Source organism: Genypterus blacodes, unplaced genomic scaffold (assembly GCF_046128005.1).
Source record: "Genypterus blacodes isolate CSIRO-AG114 ecotype Tasmania unplaced genomic scaffold, CSIRO-AGI_Gbla_v1 ptg000044l_1, whole genome shotgun sequence".
Taxonomy (NCBI): domain Eukaryota; kingdom Metazoa; phylum Chordata; class Actinopteri; order Ophidiiformes; family Ophidiidae; genus Genypterus; species Genypterus blacodes.
The window spans coordinates 2,645,747-2,665,864 of record NW_027466857.1 but is presented as its reverse complement, the minus strand read 5'-3'; the positions used below and the strand labels follow the sequence as shown (position 1 = coordinate 2,665,864).

Here is a 20,118-nt window from a genome sequence, read left to right as displayed (position 1 = left end):
GCCAACGATGAGCTTAGCTGGCCTTTAAGTAGTACTCCTAAAAATTGATATGCAGCAGCTCTATAATTTAAAGGTAGTTTTCAAGAGAGTCTGCTGCTCCTCTACCAGTAATGACCATCGTGCCTTGTTAACCCCTTCACCAGAGGTTACATGCCTCTATGTCGTGCCTCTTAAGTCACCTGAACAGTTGTGTGCTGCGGAGGTGTAGAGGGAGGAGGTGATTTCTTATCTTATTCACTTGTGTTAGTGAGCATTATGTTTGGTATCATCTAATATACAAATACACAAATAATACACAAAAAGCCTTAAAACTACATGACACATATAAACTGCTTACATCTTCTATTCTGGTTTGGAATATTAACTAGAGGATGCCTTCTAAACATCCATTATTAAAAAACAAGAATCAGACTAATCAAATAATTCTCAAGACATAATAAGCCATATCAAATTAACAATAGGCTGGACAAAAACAGCAAAGGTTAGAGTCCTATGTTCAGACATTAACTCATAAAATAAGGTGACCTTGTTTGAGGCATAACCTGCATTTCTACGACACTTTTCTTTTTTCTATGAAGTTAAACTGACTCTCCAATTTTGAGGTCAAAGAGTTGTGTTTTTAGAGATCTGATGGGGAAAACAGTCTACCTCTGTGTCTGTCAGGTAAAAACCTAAATGAACCATTTCAAATAAGCAAGCAGTTTTGAAGGCTTAAATCATTGCAATCTACTTCCTCGGTGACCTTTCCTTGCACTTTAGGCTCAGGGTGTCCCTCTCACCTCTCTCCTGCCAGCTCATTTCAGAGGCCCCAGGCCTATTGCATGATCTTTGACCTCTGAACTGGAAAGGGAGAGGCTTACGCTAGCTTGCTTGGCTGATGGTAACCCTACACCAATGTCCTCTAATACAAATTTCAAGCTTTGCATTCATGTCCCCTCTCTAACCTTTCTCCTTCCCATAATGCACCCTAATCCACTGACCTGTAACGCACCTACTGTTAAGTCAGAGTCAGATGGGAGTCTGTACAATCACTATATAAATCTATCAGACAAGAAATATGTTTAAACAAGCTTCTAAATTGTACCGAATGCATTCTTTACTGAGCAATACACAATACATAACCAGTTCACAGCCATACTGAAGTTATTTGACACACATTTTGCAGTCAGCCGTATATACTGCAGTATTTGCGTAGCTGTCTGTCTTTGTACAACAGGTCCAGGTGATGTTCCTAAAAGAGCTCTGGCTTAATATAAGGCAGAAATAATGACTCAAAGCATTTTCTCTGCGGGCCTCTTTACAAAGTACTTCCAAGTATCCATGTTAAGTCCTGTTGATTTTAAGCCAATTGTTCCAGGTCACTTCCTTAAGAAGTGAAACAAAGTGGAGGTAACAGCAAAACAATGTCAAGAAGGTCTGTGTCCTGAAGAGACAGTGGCACAAAAACTGCGGCCGTGATCAGCCTGTAATCTTATTTGGCCTGAGCTTCTTCAGATTTCACTAGGGATGTGCTGAGCTCAAATTCAGAACTAAGAGGATTAATACACTCTCTATTCATGTATAGGGTGTACTCTCTCGTGCCATTTGACAAGATGGCTGGAAAGGACATTAAAATTTACAAATAACAACAATGCTTCAGTTAAATGAAAGTGTGTACGTGATTCTAAAGTAAATAGGTCTCAAAGCCCATTAGGAGGTTTCTGTTTCTCAGGCTGCTGTACCAGCATCCCTGATCAGCTCAAGGCCCTCCACTATGAAAAATAATGAACAAACTTCACAAATAACCAAAATCATGCAGATCAAAAGTATATCAAGGCACTTAATACTTACATGGGTCAGATTCAACACACAATGTCCAGCTCCTGTAACCCTTAAAGTCTCTGGACCATATGTTCACCACAAACTGCACCGGAATGAAAAAGCAAATTTACCAGAAATTGTCTTATATGGGCAAAAATCTCAATAGGTTCTTTTTCAAGGTACATCGGACCCAAACTGTACTAGATGATCAGATATGTATTAAATCTAGTAAAGTGTATTAATAGAATAAGTTGATATAAGATAAGTTGAACGTCTAAATGGGTTTTATAAGTGTAGGACTGCCACAGTTCCCAATCCAGCTCAAGCTTTATAGAGGATATCAATCAATTAATACAAATATGAATTATAAAAGGGTCACAGTAATACCAACAATTTGTCACAAATTCAGAGAACTGCTGTGAGAATTAATGTTCACAGTCCCTGTTGAATAAAACAAATTTCATGGATGATGTACAATGTGGAGGTCACACACCAGCGTAACATGGTTGGCTTCACATTTGTACTGTGCAGTGACTAAGGGAAAGAGAACACCTGCAGTGCAGCATGGGAACAGCTCTCTTATGGCTTCAATGTTATTAAAAGGCTACAGAGCATGTCGTTCTGACTAAGTGGTATCTACAAAATTACATTTTGTTAGATAGAAAAAGAAGGCTTATTATCTTACTGGCAGACAGTGATTCATGAGATAATTAACTTTATAAGAAGCTTCAATGGGCCCAAGGTCATAAAACATCACAGAAAGATGAAGTAAATGCTATACGTTTGTTTCCAGTGTATTTCATCTATTAACTGTGTAAGAGCTATGTCCCCACTGCCAAGTACCAGTGATACATGTCTGATTTTCTCGCTCACATGACACACACCCAACATTCATGTGTATCTGTACAATACTACTGTCATCTTAACATACAGATTTCATGCCATTCCATGTGCCAAAAAATGCTACATTCTTCTACATTGTCCGCCTATGATGCAGACAATCAATGACCAATAACACAAGCAATAAATGAGGTAAACTGTTAAAACACTGATATTTGATATGGGCCAAATAAGAGGTAAAGAAGCTATCAAACTTGGATTTAAGTCAAATGGGGACATCAAAACCTTGTGTAAATGTGCCCTATAAAACATTACACATACATGAAGAGTCTGATGGTAGTTACCCGCATGCTGCACACAAACCAGACATTGGACCAACTTTTGTTTGTTAGTTTCTTTTTATGTCACGTTTTCATGCTTTGCCACACATGCACCAAGCTTTGACAGACTTTATGGGCCATATATTTCCTGTGCAATTTGTTTTTAAAGCAAACGTGACTTTGCCTTAACGTACAGAGGCTGAAAGCCTCATAAAGTGCTCTGGTTCCATTTCTAACCATATGTCCTGACTCCCATTAACCTCCCCAATTACCCAACATCCCTTTAGTCACAAATGCGATCAGAATCAATTGCATTTCAGCAGGTTAGTTTGTACTTTTATCCAGTATGATTTACGGTGTGCGCAACACTGGAAGAAGGCTCATTACGAATTACTTCACCTGCAACTACAAAGTCTCTACAGCAAAGGGTCAGAGCTACTGCACAGTCACAACAGATGGAATAGGAACTTTGAGTTTCTTGAATGATCCTATTGCCTATTTCTGCCATTGTGCATATATTCAGATCTGCATCTTATCAGCCAATACTTTTGGTCCTATTCTTAAGAACACATGATTTCTCAAACTATCTTGCCTTCATCGAAACCCTCAAACTACGGATAGAGTTTGAGGGCCACCCTAGGACCCTGTGGGAAGTGTACCTCCAATCCAGCCAGCAGATATCAACCTGTGGGATACCAATTAGCATTTGAAATAAATCTCTGACAAAACACAGGAATGGCGGGTATGCTGGGAGGAGTGACATGAGATGTGAGGGGATGGGATACAGGAAGTGGTGGTGGTAGAGAGCTTGGAATGTCAGAAGAGGAACCTGGCTGTCATTGTCAGGAAGTGGGAGTTAGGGGTCAGGAGTGAGAGCAGCAGGAGGGAGGAGGATGAGGAGGGTTTTGAGAAAAGATGGCATACTTGCAGAACCCTTCCTGTCCTGTTTTATCCTATAGTGGAATATTGGATGAAGGTGTTCACATCTGATAAAGAATCAAACTTCTGAAAAAGTAGGTCAGGGGTCCCAGAAAAATGTCCCTTTCTAATCATTTATATTGGAAAAATTGAGAAGAATTGAGCATGTTAAAATCCAGGGAGTCTCGTCTGTGAGGCAACAACAAATATACGCCTCCACCAACATACTGATAATGCATCTGGATTCATACACTGTACATCAGGAACATCCCTGTCTGTCCATTTTACTGTGTGATGGAAAATAAGTTTGATTAGTTTGACTTTTTTTGGCTTTCCATATACCAAAGGAGGAAAATGTTTTTGGGTGATAAGCTTCAGAGGGACGCAACCACTTTAATGAGAGTGGTTACCTGTTGATTACCTGTCGTTATTGTGTCTCATGAAGAGTATAATAATAAATGACGGTCCAGAGTGGGAGAGTGTGAACCAACAGGAGAAAGACAGGAAAAGGTAAATAAAGAAGAGTAATGAGAGGAGGCCTGACTGTATTCTTCAGTAGAGGTTTCAGAAGAGAGCCTTGCTGCTTTTTAATACAAACCATCTGTTTCAGTTCAGAGGGTGCTCTGTGCTCTCTCTCTCTCTGTGTGTGTGTGTGTGTGTGTGTGTGTGTGTGTGTGTGTGTGTGTGTGTGTGTGTGCGTGTGTGCGTGTGCACAAACATGGTGTCTGTGAGTTAGAAAGAGAGGAAAAGAAACCAGAGTTGCAGGATTGTGGCTTTAAGGGGCTAAAGAGTGTGTGTTCAAGTATGTGCGTGTTTGTGTGTATCTTGAGGGTCTCTGGAACTAAAACTCAGGAACTGAGAGCACCACTGGAAGACTTCCCTCTGACTATGTCAAGAGAAAACATTCCACATGGTGGCTAATTGCTTTAATTGCTCTTGTGAAATGGCTGCCAGATGACAACAATGCAATCAGAACTGCAAACAGTGTGTCTGTGGAGTCTACTCAACAGGTCTCAGCTGATGGGATTTTATTCTTTTTTTAATAGACACAAACACACACACACGCGCACACACACACACACACACACACACACACACACACACACACACACACACGCACACACGCACACACGCACACACACACACACACACACACACACCCTTCATCCCCTCGTAGTCAGGATTCCTGCTAGTATCTGAATCTCCACTGCTCTCTGTGGGCTCTGTGACAAAATCTTTAATGAGCTTATTTCGACCTGATAACAACACTACTTGTTTCCAGAAGTTTATGTTCATATCAGCACAAATTATTACACTTGAATGAAGAAAAATAACACTCCGAAAACCCGAAATCAATTAAGTAATTTATTTTGGATCAAGGCTAAATGTTTGAGGTCCAAAGTCAACAAAATGACTGGATAAGATGGAGATTTGTCTGCTGTGAATATCACAAACTTGCTCGAACCCCTGAAGAACCTGAGTTATTACAATTCCATTACATTTTACACATTCTGTTACATTTATGAGAAGACCTACCATAACTCCATTGCAAACGCAAAACAATCTCTGTTAGCTGAAAATAACCTCCAAAAGCGCTGCAAGAAAACAGGTGCTTTTCCCAACCAGATCTGCCAAAATACATTTACTGCAGGGTCAAGACCTTCCAAGGGTCAAAGCAATGTTTTTCAAATATGCCTGCCTGGACTGGAGCAGGGCCTTGGATTGGGCATTCGCAGTTGCAGGGCCTGTCTGCTAAGCAGCTGCTTGGGATCAGATGCGAGCCCCGTGTGTCCATGTGAGGCTCAGCAAACTCCACCGATTAGTCCCAGTAGAACCGAGACCGCCAATGCATTCCAGCAACTTGATCTCATGCGATTTCATCACCAGTGGGGTTACACAGACGTCAGAGGGTCTCATCTGTAAAATATAATTGTTTATTCGCCATCATATACAAAACTGTATATATGCTATTGCCCCGAAAAGGCAATCTCAAGAAATGAGAAATATTCAAAAGTCCACCACCTGTAGCCTCCACCTGTAGTTCCTTGAAAAACTACCGTCATTAGCATTCACATAGCAAGATGATTGAAGACTTTTGACTTTGTGTTGATTATAATCTGAGCAGTGTGCATGGTGCAACCAGCGCAAATCAGCAGGGAAGATTTATAGCTGCAAACATTTGGAGCAGGTGGTGCCTCAACCCCACTTCATTTCCTCTCTTTGCCTCTTTTATGTCTCCCTTTTTTTACTTGTCCACCCATTTAACAATCTATCACTCTCCCAACTAGTTCTTACTTTACTACTAAGTTTTAACATTTGTCTGTACGGCAAAGCAGGCAAAAATATAACATGGAGGATATGAATAGGATTCTGCCAGTCCTAGATTATACATAAAACGTTACCTAACAAGGCAGAGTCCATCAGGTGAGAAAATGCATCTAGAGGTTGCCCACTGCAAATATAACGTTCACATGTAGACTATTTATAATTTACACTTATATTATGTAGCCCTGCTGGATGGATGTTATGCGGGAGGGGGAAGAAGAAGAATAACAAAGAGAGTGAATAACTCTGCAAAGGCCAAGCAGTCCTCCAATTACAAATAACAAATTTAACCTCCGCTGTCAAACCAACAAAGTTTTGGTTTTACAACATCATGTTCCAAAGTGATTGACAAAATCGATCTGTTGTTATCAGAGCGCCACCATCAGGTCAAAGGTTGTTTTTTTTTCCATAGGTAGTAATTGTACATGTCCACTAACTTTGGATACAGAGTGAGTATTAGTGGACATGTGCAAAAAGTGCTGTATCTCTTCAAACAAATCAGTCTAGAATCATTTTACGAGATAGAGCACTTTTTGAAGAATGAGCCACACACACCCAACTTTAGCAGCCAATTACAAGGAAAGTAGTAAGGAACATAAAGACAAAGACACAAAGTTAGTCCGTCAAGGTCTAGAAATTCTACATACAAATGAAATGATAACTCATTGAAAATCTGGTTGGCACAAATCACAAGGGGAAATAATTTGGATCTATGCCTTATGGTGCCAACATTTTAGGCCAAAAATAAATGTGGATATTACAGTACCAACATGTAATCACTTCTGAATCATGTCCAACCATCTCACCAAATTTCATTGCTGGGTCATTAACTTGACTTTTTTCGTTAGACAGTGGTTGGCAGTAGTAAAAAGAGGAAGAAAGAAAAGGATAGGTAACAGGAAAGGAGGACTGTAGTGGAGGACAGAAAAGACAGGAGAGGGATTAGAGGAGGAGAAATGGGAATCCAAAAGCACTTCAATACCGAGTGCAGCTGCAGAGTGGCATTTCATTGGGATCCGTCAGCTCAACCCTGATTGGCTTGACACTGCTAATCCCTCCAGATGTTCAGCATTAACTGATGAGTGCGTGACTGTGTTGTGCGGTAGAAAATGGGGGTTGGGTGGGGTGCTGAGGCTGCTGTGGCCAGCGGACCCAGGGTAAACAGGGCCTCTCAGGGACCACTGTCCATGGGATTTGGGCAGATTTGGAGGACAGGATCATCCGACATCCGGGAATTAGGCAGGACAGAGCGCAGATTGTGTCAACAATGTGGAACAGAGGCTGCACACGTGACTTCCCATTCTGTAGCGCTCACATTTCTGGGATATTTGTTTGGTCCTTCAAAGAAAAGTCGGTCTAATATGACATGGCAGCAGGGAAAACAGCAAATTCCTACAGTTTGAACACTTGTTTAAAAGTCCACAGCAGCCAAATTTTTAAAATACTTGTATGTTTGGTACTGCAGTATCATGTTCTCTCTGTGAATGGGAGGCATTTATTATATTTATTTTATAAAACCACAAATCTCTGTTTGTGTTCATATTTTTAAATGATGGCTGCCAACAATTTACAGACTCAGATAAAAGGAGAAACAATGACTTAAAATGTCCTTCTAAATTACATTTATCCACTATTTGTCAGAATGGGAAATAACACATAAGCTATCTGCAGATGACATTCAGGGCAAATGTGGTTGAAGGGCCCATGTTGGGACAGAAAGGTCACACATTCAACATTTGCTACATTTCAAACTAAACTGACATAAACTGACCTTCTGCAGTCTAGTGAAATGTTCCAGTATGAAGTGAACATGTGATATTGGGGTAAGCAATGACATGGCAATATGATTTGGAAATTTCAGTTTAATGTTGCCTGACAACAGATTACTTTTTCCTTAAAATCAATCTATCTCATTTAGTCTGATTCTTTGCAAAAAGAAAGTCATTGTGTTTTCTCATCATAGATCATTGGGATATTAATGGGTATCTACTATGCAATCCACTTTTCAGACTGTTTCTAATCAGCTATAGCTGGAACATACTGTATATAAGTATAACATATAAAGATAAATAGAGGCCATTACTCTTGAAATGACTAATGTGTGGATGATTCCTATACACATGAAATAGCTTTTACAAGGAAAGCTTTGTTTTTATTGTGCCATATCAAAGAAAGAAGGAAGTGTGACTGATTTGAATTTTTTCAACATTTCAGCTGTGATCAATAAATACTGACAGATTTCATGCCTGGAAAGTAGCAGCACATGCTGTAAAGACAGTAGCTCTGAATGGATTTATATTTGTATATCTAGGACTGAGATGAAACTGTTGTCATCATGTCAGATTTGCCATGAAATGTGGAGGTGAGCAGAACGCAGTCATGGTCATTGTTATGAAGAAGAAACCCACAGACCTTTGCTTGTTTTGAAGCAACAGACTTCATATGGCTGCCGTGACAGCCTGACAGGCCTGCCTGCCTTTCTCACTCCAAAATAGAGGAGAGGAGCAGAATGGGAGCAGCTGCAGTCAGGCCCTCTGGGATCCATGCCGAAATGAAACTATCAAATGCCTCAGGACCGAGGATGGATTTCTTAATGTGTGAAAGCTGCACTGTGTCTACAGACGTGTTTTGTCTGCACTTTTTGACTTGTTAACACAAACATTTTTTTTTCATATTGGCGTTGTGTGTTGTAGGAGGGCTGGGAGGTTTATGATGGTCATTCTTTTGGGAAATCAACTGGTTAAAATAACTGAGCAAGTCCTTGGCACTGCTAATGAGGATGGCTGTTTGAGAGGAAGGTCGCATGGTGAAAGGGGGTTAGGAGGTGGGGATGCAGAGGAGTGGGGGGAGTGCAAAGTGTTTTCCCCCCTTGGCGGGCTTCCGGCTCCGGTCTGAAATCCCGCCACAATTACTCTATTAGCATGCTCAGCTGTGCCTCTGTTTTTCTTTATTCAAGCAACTTATCACAACCGACAAGGCACATGAGGCCATCAGAAAAGGAGCCTGTCAGAGCCCCATTGTGTCCTCAGCACTCAACCTCCCTTTCTCCACCCAGCCATTGACTCTCAGCTGTGGACAGGAGCCAGGGAAAAGCAAGAGGCATCATGGGAGCTGTAAGTCCACTTGTGGCACTGGTTGTGATAGACAGAAGTCTGGCAAAGACAATAAATCACCATTGGAGCCTGAAAAAGTCAGCTTTTCAAGAAGGAAAAAGGGACGTTTCTTCATGAAAACAATGCAGGATCCTAGCAACTTTCTAGAAGTCAAGGATTACAAAACTCGCTCAAAATATAAATGACCATGCAAATTTTCAGATAAGGTCCAAAGAGTTTGTTTTCTTTGTTTTGTATTCTTTATTACTGGGGACGATTTGGATGAAATGTGGCCCACTAGGAGGCTAAAATATTACTGATCGAGATGAAAGCTACGTTAAATAGGGTATCTATTTTCTTACTAGATTATAGTCAATGCAAAGTTCAGAATATACTACTTAAAAAGTGACATGCAATTTAAAAACTACTACACTCCAATCTATGTTATCGATGTCCATGAAGGGGAAGGAGTTCTTCTTTGCTCAGTGCTTGGATTTCTATTCAGAACTATGCTCAGTTTTGCCACTGGTGGCCAGATGATATACTGCAAGTACTATATTCTATAGTACTACTACTACTATATATTATTACATCAATGTTCACATCACAATTTTATTGAGACGTTTATGTTAATCATCACCTGTTCATCATTGTCATCAGCCCCGTGTCTATATAGTCCGCATCTTCCGCTCATCCTGGTTTTGTTCCCTGTTTTGCATCTGTATTCTATGCTACCCTGGGTTTGTCAGTGAGTTCCTTGGTATGTGATCGTTATGTCCTCTGGTTCCTGTCCATGTTTGTCTGTTCCTCTGCGCTCTTCGTTGTATTGTAAGTCTGATTTTTGCACTTGTGATTTGCTTTGCTATGATTTGATTTGATTCAAGTTATCTGCCTTTAGTCCTGTGGCTTGTATGCCTGTATTTGCGTTTTACCAGTAACCCTGTTCCCCCTTGCCTGTATTTCTTGTATCCCTGTGGTATTTATGTGTGTTTGGTCATTAAATATCTGCTTCTATGTCACCACTGTGTCACACTTAAGTCCTCCCCCTTGCACGTTCCATGCTAAATGTATCACATGACATTGGCACAAACTAGTTTTCGGACATCCATCTGCCCTCCAGTAGGTTTATAGTTTAAAAACTCTTCCTATAAAGGACTTTATGACTTTGGAGATTGGTTATGTAATGCAGGAACAAACAACATGCAGGAATGCCCAATATGAGCCCTTTGCATACATGCAATTATGTTGCAACCATGAATGAATAAACCTTTCAATAATTTAAGATCTTACAGGCCAAAGTTATTGAAAACTAATATGTGAAAGAGATGGAAACAATGGGACAGTGTATGTTTGTGCAGATGCTTCTTAGTTAAATCCATCCACAATGCAAGCACAATTGTTATACTAAAGACAAGTCATTTTGATATGTTATACTATGCAACCAAATTAGTACATCTGTGCCAAATTAGAAACCTGACTCTCAGCCAAGTATTCACTGAACTATTCCATGAAACAAACGTGAAATTTCCCCAACTGCCTCTCTTGGTAATGGTGTTCCGCATGCAACTGGAGTTCAGAAACTAAACGATCAACCATACAAACAAAAAGCACATCTATTTTATGTGCTCAACCGACAGTGTACTTCTTTAAAACAGATTGCACATGTGGAACACATTAGAGACATACTGTACATTAAAAACATAGCACCCATTGTTGGTGGTGTACTTTACATAGACATTTTTCCAAGGTTGCCTTTGCTTTCAGGTGTCCCACACTGGCATCTAAACAATTCACCATGATGGATGATGTTTGTTCACTGTTGAATCAAAAAGTAGCTGCCATGGTTGCTTGTGTTAGCACACACTCAATGCAGTCGGCTTGCACACTTGTCTGTTCATTCATCATCAGTAACACCTTCCACTCCCTTAAATGTTACTGATGCTTTACAGCTTGGCTATGTTGCAATACAATGGCAACAATGCCCATCATTAGCATTGTCCCTGAAAGGTGACTTATTTGACATATTTCCATGTTCTTATTTTCATTTTTGGTCCTATTTTGAAACCTTTACAAAGCTCTAATAAGCAAAAGACACACACACTTCTGTTTCTTTAAATTCTCTGTTCTGACAAGCCACATGGCAGATGCTGACCAAATTGTCATTAACGATTATTGTAAAAGAAAACTTGTGTTTTTTGTATTAGCGGACACAGTTCTATAGTAGGTGTGAACCTCAACACTTATTTTTTGTATCATAGCTCAACATTTGCATATTGTACCATGTAGGAAATAAACAGTTCAAATTGTCAAACAAGATGTTTTTGTAGGAAATGTCACCACTATGCTCTGAAGATGAACAAAGAACTGAGATAAACGTCCAAATGAGGATAAGACTCCATTTTTCAAGCAAAGATAAAGAGAGGAAGAGAGACAGAAGCAAACAAATGAGCACTAGCTGTGAAAAGTGATGAGTTCACAGAGGAAATCAAAAAAAAAAAATTATCAAGGCTAACTACATTATTACCATCAAAGAGAGAAGTGGTGAACAAATAACTGGTCCAAAAATGTTGCCTAAATTCAGAAACACCAAACTATTTTTGGTGGGAAAAACTGTTGGTTTTGGCTGCCGTCTGTCCATGCTGATGTAAGATGGGTTGCTAAATTTGATGCTAATGTTAGCTTGCTGACCTCACCTTGTTTTGGTAGTGGTTGGATAGCACTTGGTCGTCCTGTGACTAAGATTGTGATTGCTTACCTTTTTGGAGCCAAGCAAGCAGTTGTGATTTAGCGTTATGTATTTCATACCTGTGACTTTCAGTAACTAAACCCCATCAGGTCTGGTGGACTGTCAGTTGCTAGCATGGCGGTGCTGTGGCTTAGTTGGTTAAAGCGCCTGTCTAGTAAACAGGAGATCCTGAGTTCGAATCTCAGCAGTGCCTTTTGGGCTGAATTGCCAGTTTGCCACCAGAGCACTGCTGAGGTGCACATGAGCAAGGCACTTAATCCCCAACTGCTCCATGGGCGCCAAAAAATGGCTGCCCTGCACCCCCTCTCTAATGCATGTGTTTGTGTGTGTGTGACATGAGGGGGTGCAAGTTCAATTGAAATTGCAATGCGAATTACTCTGAATTGCATGCAACATGATGATGAATAAAGTATCTTATCGTATCTTAGCTTATCTATGGACAGAAGTCAGTGAGATTTGTTGATACACAAGGAAAAGTTCTCATACTCCAAAGTTCAAGCACTGATCGACTCAAAATCGCAAAAGGAAAAATCATTCAAGACAAAAAAAGTTATTTTGAAGGTAGAGATGCAGGTTGTAGTTTTGCTTTACATCCCCTCAGTTTGCGAAGGTTATGTGAGGAGTCCAAAATAATATAAAAAGGGTAGGCATACACCTTTGTGTGTGAAATGTGTGTGCGTGAGTGTGTGTTTATGTGCCATGGCGATGAAAGCCAGTGAAAGCTGGTTAAACATGTTGATAAAAATGACTTGGAGAAGGGTGCAGTCTTCATGTATTTTCTTTGTAAAATGAGTTTGTCTCTGCACAGTAGGAAATGCCTTTGACAACTGCAGAGCCTGGAGGAAGAAACTGTACACCGAGCAACTGCACAGAGGCAGCCCACGATAGGCTTCTTTATTTAGAGTAATAATGGGACGAGTGGCATGATGTGACTTGTAAATGTTCAGAGCAGAGACGGAGAAGGCAGGCAGATAACTACAGGCTTTATTTTGGATGAAACATTGCTGGTCATGGACGAAACAGTGCACTGTTACACTTTGTAATTTTGTTATGAGAATTGCTGTACAAGTACAATTATTATTATAGGTATCACATATCCAAATACAGTTTTGGTGTTGTTGTGTAGCTTGTACCTCCCTGAAAGCCATAAATTGCTTTGGATTATTGTAATAGCTCATAGATATTACATTTTGATACCTCTGTCAAGGTGGTGATGTTTTTAACAAATTTCAGTAAGATGTAGAGGAAAATCAGATTCTTTATGGACCAAATACTCGTGAAACCAATTTATTTCCCGGTTTTAAAAATCATTTTAATTTTGACCACTCAGAAAACAACAAAATGTGTTTTAGTCACAGAAAGTCTATTCCAATTTCAATCTCTGTGGTGATTTCTGGTGTAATACCTATCAAACTATTGAGAATGTTGGTGAAACTTTATGGTCAAGCAATAGGAAGTGAAGTTTGACAAACAAATTCTGTCTATAACATGACACAACAGGACATTTGTTTGCAATGTATCATAGCAGTGTACCGTAGTTTCTACTTAGGAAATATGACCAGTTCAGAGCTTTAAATAACTACCATGCTAGTGTTTGCCTTGCATGTTCTTGACCTTATATAGTATGTGTGTGCATCTGAGGCACTTCTAAACAGTAATGGAGTATGTCGGTGGTTTCTGTTGCAGCCTCTCGATGACTTTAATGCTCGATTTAACTCTTACATCATTAGTTGGAACCAGACAAAGTTTAAAAGTTGAAATGAAAATTGAGCAATCTCAACATGCACCATATTTCATTAATGTGACAAGCTGATAAAATGCCAGAGGGCATGCTCTTGGCTGACAAGCTACACTCGTTACATTCCGACTACATTAATTAGCCCTGCCCGCAACAGAGTGTGTTTGCAGTGCACAACAGTGCAGTCACTTGCTGCAGCAAAGCAACGATGTGGCATGTGAAGCACTATCAACACCTCCCTAAGTACAACCTCTAGCTAAGAAATAAATAATACGGCTGTCTTTCCTCATGGCAGGGCCAAACATGCTGCTTTTGGACAGAGTTCAATAAGGCTTTGATAGAGGAAAAAAATGCAAGGAAGTGAAACAAAATCACCATTTACAGCCTCTGACAGCCGGTAGACCTTTTTTTTCTTTTTCATATTTTCACTCTCCATGCCAGTAAAAAGCTCTCGTTGGGAAACTGTCATCTTGATCCTCAAAGTGCTGCGAGTGTCAAGGCCTGTCAAACTGGCTCCCCTCGATGACATGTGTTACCTTGAAGCCATGTAACAAGTTCAGCAGAGGAAGGGAAGTGGGGCTACCTATGAACATATCTGTGTCTACAACACTCACACACACACACACACACATGCACATCAACATGTGAAAAATGCCTTGGGCATTTTAATATATTTAGAATATAATTATCTTCATTGCCATAGTTTATTACCAATTTAAGCAGAGATATCATGTAGCCACACTGCAAGCCAGTAAAAGGTTATCTTGCAAATGATTTGAGTGTCAAGTGAAACAATCTGCTAGGTTACATTTCTGGAAACCAGCATGACGCAAAAGACTTGCTGGGGTCATAAACCAACAACAGAATTGTTCAATATTAATGTTCTCACTCAGTTGCTTGCTGTGTGTGCAAGCACTGAAGAACAGTGTGAGTTGCGATCAGAGTTGCTATCACTCAAAAAACTGTGTCATTGTAAAGGCTAGATGAATTGAAAGAGCAGGACAAATGGAGTGGAGTAACACTTTGATTAAACTGCAGCATCTGTTTTCTTTGATTCATGAGACAAAGTCAACAGCTCCTGTAACTAGCTGCTGTTGACAGTTTAGCAAGACACAGAGGAACGGCTTTCATCAACCTGTCGTCAATGTCCCAATTCTGTCACACTAATGATGACCTCAGAGACACAAATAGAATTAGATATGCGGGAACATAATACACATGAATACATTATGTCTGCAATCTGGGGCAACTGGTTGTGGTTGTGTGTTTTTGGCTTATAAGATTTGTTGCAATTTTTATTTAAAATGTAAAAATAGAAAGGAGACTGTTTTGCTTTTGATGATTGTACAGTGGACAAAGATGAGGAGAAAAGCAGGCAATGGATCTTGCATGATCATGCAATCAAACCTACTATCTTAAACTCAAATTCAATTGTTTCTTCATTCATATATACAGGTGTCATCTGCATTCAAAGGGAATCAACAGTTATTGCCATAGAATCTATGGTGATAAAAAGAGATGCTGAAAAGTACAGGACCGAAGATTGAACCCTGAGGGACACCATTGTCGATGTGGACAAAAAAAGTCAAAGACACACTGAGATGTCACAAGTTCTAAATTGGACGCAGCAGGATGCAGAGTGCGGTTAATCTTTTAATCTATCGCCTTTGCTCCGGGTTTTGTGTAATGATTTGTAAACCTTTGTGTTGTATTCTAAATTGGCTTTATCTTTTAAGGGCTGTTTTGTATATAAGCACTAACAATAATGTTTTTTTTTTTTTAGGTGTAAGTGCCATCATTGTTGTACTGAAATTTGCCAAAGTCGTTCAGGACTTCACTTTTATTTCATTGTGTACATCTATGTGGCTTAAAAAAATAGAGCTAATGTTTATATTACTCCAGTTGGCAGATAATTCCAGAGTAAACATTATTTGTCAGACACTTCCAGTTTGTGAAGTACTCATTGGTTCCCTGTGCGTGAAATATTTCCTACATTCACTTGCAGTCTCCTTCCCTTTCCTTTGGGGAACTTCTCATTTATCTTCAACAGTAGTGACACAATGAAAACAACAACATGCGGTGCACCCTGCAGCACACAGCAAGAGCGCCCAACCAGTTTATTGGGAAAGGTGCTCTATTGAATTAAGCAGACGCTTTTGTTCCTAAACCAATATTGCGAGACTATAAAGGGGGTCAAGGCATGGCAGGCACACACAAAGGACTACTATGGAGGTAGAGGGCCTGCAGGCAGCTCTCCGTGAAAGCACAGAGTTTGGTTTAGGTCAAAAGAGAACTGCTGATCTGGAAATAACGGAGCATTCCGGAAGAACACGGCTGTCCCACCCAGCCTCCCAGCTGCTCTGAGTCTGTCTCTTTGTTTGCCTGTCTTTCTCACTGTCTATCTTCAACTCAACATCTTATCATATTTATTAGACATCATGAAGCCTCTGGCATCTGTTAACCATCTGTATGCAACTATACAGAAATTCAGATATCTGCATGAACTTTCGAAGGCCTTTTGCAGTACGGCCAATCAGTTTCTGAATATTTCGAGCAAAATCATTATCTGCTCTTCCATCAGCCTTCCATCAGTACACTTATTTCTATAGGACCAACACTATTATTAAACTTTTGAAATCCCTTTAATTAAATGTACTAAATGTAACAAACATCTCAAAGTGTAGTGAATGTATTATGAAAGTAGTCACAAAAATAAATAGTTGATATCAAAATGAAAATCAAAATCAATGATGATCATTTTGTCAACTTACCCGCTAACCTTCATAGATGGCATAATTGCTTTTCATTTGTGCAGTCAATCATTATACAAGATTTAAAGTGAAAGTATTTGGTGTGCAGATGCATTTTGGAACAGATCTCCATATTTGCATCCCACTCTTAACAGATATCTCTTCTGACAACACCCTTGCTTTGATGTTTTTCTTATCCTTTAATTATAGGAAGGGATTACTTCATCTTTTCATTGAGGGGCCTGGTAGTGTTTTCCTCTAGGTGGCATTTTGGACATGAACTCGATAGCACCCTAAGTAACACCCTACAGGCCTGGACATGCTTTGGCATGTATGTGTGTCCCATGAACTTTCAATGAGCATTATGCAAGATCCAAGTGATGAGATCAAAACAAAGTAGAAGATATTTACGTAACTCACACCTCAAGTTTTGATAACAGCCAAATATGTATATAATGTGATTGGTATTTGTGTCTACTGTGTATTCATAAACACCTCAGTGTAATGATGGGGGAATCTCTCTCTACCAAACCAGAGTGTAAATTCTCCAGCCATGCAACATGAACAAAAGGATGTTAATTAATGATTTGATCTCAGTGATGGTCCCACATCACAAAGCTGAAGATAAGTTGTGAGACGGAAGGCTCAGGGGCACAACATGTGGGTTTCCCCTTAGTGTTGTGCTGTCAGTATGGGAAAAGCATCAAAGCAGCAGTTCAGGCTGTTATCTCAACCTCAGAGAGGAGCTGTGGGAGATAAAGGAGGAAGTGGGTAAAGTGGGCTAAAGCGAGTCTGCGTCTGACTGTTTACCTCCTCTACATACCTCAAACACATTTTACAGCAAGGTGCAGGTGCACACCAACATTGGTATGTGCGTGTAAATACATGCTTATACACACACACACACACAAAAACACACTTTCTTCTTTCCCTTTGCTCTTTCTGATGGTCTATCTATAGAACATAGGGGTCAATGCAGTGATAGAGAACAATATTCTGATTTGCTGCTCAGCTCCCTGTGCGTGCAAAGATCTGCACTCTGATTTCCGATTTCTCACAATGGCCACCTGCTTCCGCCCTCATGATTTGCCACGAAGAGATGGATAAGGTGGATGTGTATCATTTTCAGGGCAAGGCAGACAATAACAATTACTGCTCTTTTTGAAATGGCATTTAACTGTGCTATTATTTCTGCACATTATTTTGGAAAAAAAAGTAATCTTGTTTTCAGTTTTTTTACTTTCAAAAATGGGTAAAAATGTAGAACGTAAATCTGGAAATCAGATTAGAAAATACTGCGTGTGCACACAAGCCATACACTGGTTTGTTCCTTCTACAATAATCTGCATAGTATGTGGATATGCGCCTAACAAAATAATTCATATAGGAAAACAAATAATAGTTATACTGAATGACATTTTAATACAAATATATTCTTGTTCTGTCACTTATTACACTAGAATATTCAGCCCATTAAACCTGGCGTTCTAAATTCAGGAGTGCAGTCAATGTTAGTGTTTTACATATAACAACTGTTCTTTGTTTGCTGTTTGCACTGAATTGCTTGTTGTGGTTGGTGTTTTGTTGTTGATTCTCTCCATTAATAACCCACCCATCAATAGTTATGTAATATTTGAAAATGTTCTTTTTTATTTCTCAAAGCTTCCTCAAGTTGAAGCAATTCGTTTATGCACATTGACAAATGATTACTGATTTAAGAGTGAAAGCTGCAGGCATGCACCATGAAAAGTAACTTGGATTAATTGTAAGGCACCCTGGCATTATGGTAAGCTGACTGCTAGAGAAGCAGCATCCCTGAAGAGGGAGAATTAAATAAGGGGATTTATCCTCAGACACTAATCATTCCCAACCTAGAGCATTGGCATAAAAAGGAAAGAATGTGTAAAGAGCCCAGGGACACAAAGGCTTCTGGGTGATCAAAAGAAGAATTAAGGGTGACTTCTTCCACTGAGCCATTGTCTGTGTGTTTCATGAAGTATCACTCTCGGCAGAAGGTGGGGAGGGGATCAAGGATTTCTTGAATTAAAGAGCCTCTCTGCTTTTCTCTCCAGTCATCCTTCACTATTTCTGCTTTTCTTTGCCTCTCTTTTACAAACAGATCCCCCTGTGCTACAAATTTGGCACAAAGTTTGTATATCGGGGAGATGTCCAAATTTGACTTCAAAAAGCTGTGAGCATGGTGGGCTTCAGATGTGCATATGTGCTTGAAGGATTGGTTTGGGGGCTAGAGCCACCAGGATAATGACCATGACAGTCGTCCAACAGAATCACCCCCCGCTGTCCTTTTAATTCCTTGTTTAAGGTTCGGCTTCGGTACCCACTTTGAAGCGCCTATTCCCCTATCGCAGCGGAACTCCAAGGATTCTTCCTCCTTTGGGCTGTGATACACCGGCCGAGAGGCTTTTGGCTCAACAAAATCTCATCCCTCTGATCAGTGGACAATGAAGATCCTTCCTTCCATATGTGATTAGTCATGTTTTACATACCATCAAAGACACATACATACACACACACACGTAAAGCACAGTCACAAGTACCATGCCAACCACACAGAAACAAATCCTATTAATTCCTACAGTGGAAGGAACGCAGAATAGCTGACTTAATAAGTATTTGGCATATCAGATCAGTCAAATGTTAAAGGCACATTCTGTAAACTCAAGGCAAGTCTCAGGTATTTCTGTTAGTTATAACCGTTAAACTTAGTGAAGTTGACATGTATTACATTTGCTAGGCTCAGAATTTATCAGTCAACTGCGAGAATGATACTTTGGTTCATCTTCTTTTTATGTTTTTGGTTTTGATTCCGTGAGGGCATTCGAAACTCTTCAGCCAGTGCTTAATACATAAGTTGAGTGCAGCAACCGAGCAACTGTAGTACTTTCAAAATCTTACTCATGTTCCTTAAACATTGTATTACACCACACTCTAATACCAAAGATCATTCAGTCTCTCTCTATTTAAACAATATTTCCCCCTTCAAAGTGCCACTATAAGCCATCCAAACCATGAAACACTGTGCATCACTGTTATTGGGCCAAACACTGACGTGACATGACGTCCCTGTTTTTGGTGGCCTGTGACAAGGTCATGATTTGCATGTCGTGACGTGAAAGTGCTGCCGGTAAGGATTCATTAACGATGCAATTTTGATGTCAATTCGCTTGCTCGTGGCATGTGTGCAACTGCCGTGACCTTTACTAGGCAAATGAGGCGAGTTTCTGCCAACTAAAGCTCTGACAGCCACTTCATTCAATTGGCAATAGGGTTTTATTTTCTCCCATCTTTTCTTACTTTCAAGTTAAAGTGTGCTAAATTTCCCTGTTTATATCCCTGTTTATAATTGTGTGGAGATTACTAGCACTGAAAGAGAAAAAGAGTTGCACAGACCCTTTGTTTTAGCCGAGCAGCCATTTAATCTGATGATTTTTGTCATAAAATTGGAAGGGCTACATCAGATGACATACTGCAGATCAGAACAGATCAGGTGGAATCATCACCAACAGCCTCAACTTTGAAGCAGTGCAAGTAGGCCTGAGGTTTAATGAAACAAGCTTGCTAACAGTTT

General features: G+C 40.0%; 1 non-coding gene across 1 annotated transcript; it reads left to right on the top strand.

Annotated features, from left to right (window-relative positions):
• Window positions 1-12,160: 12,160 nt before the first annotated feature.
• trnat-agu (transfer RNA threonine (anticodon AGU)) lies at window positions 12,161-12,234 on the top strand. The gene has a single exon. It is a non-coding gene; the product is annotated as a tRNA-Thr (tRNA).
• Window positions 12,235-20,118: the final 7,884 nt, after the last annotated feature.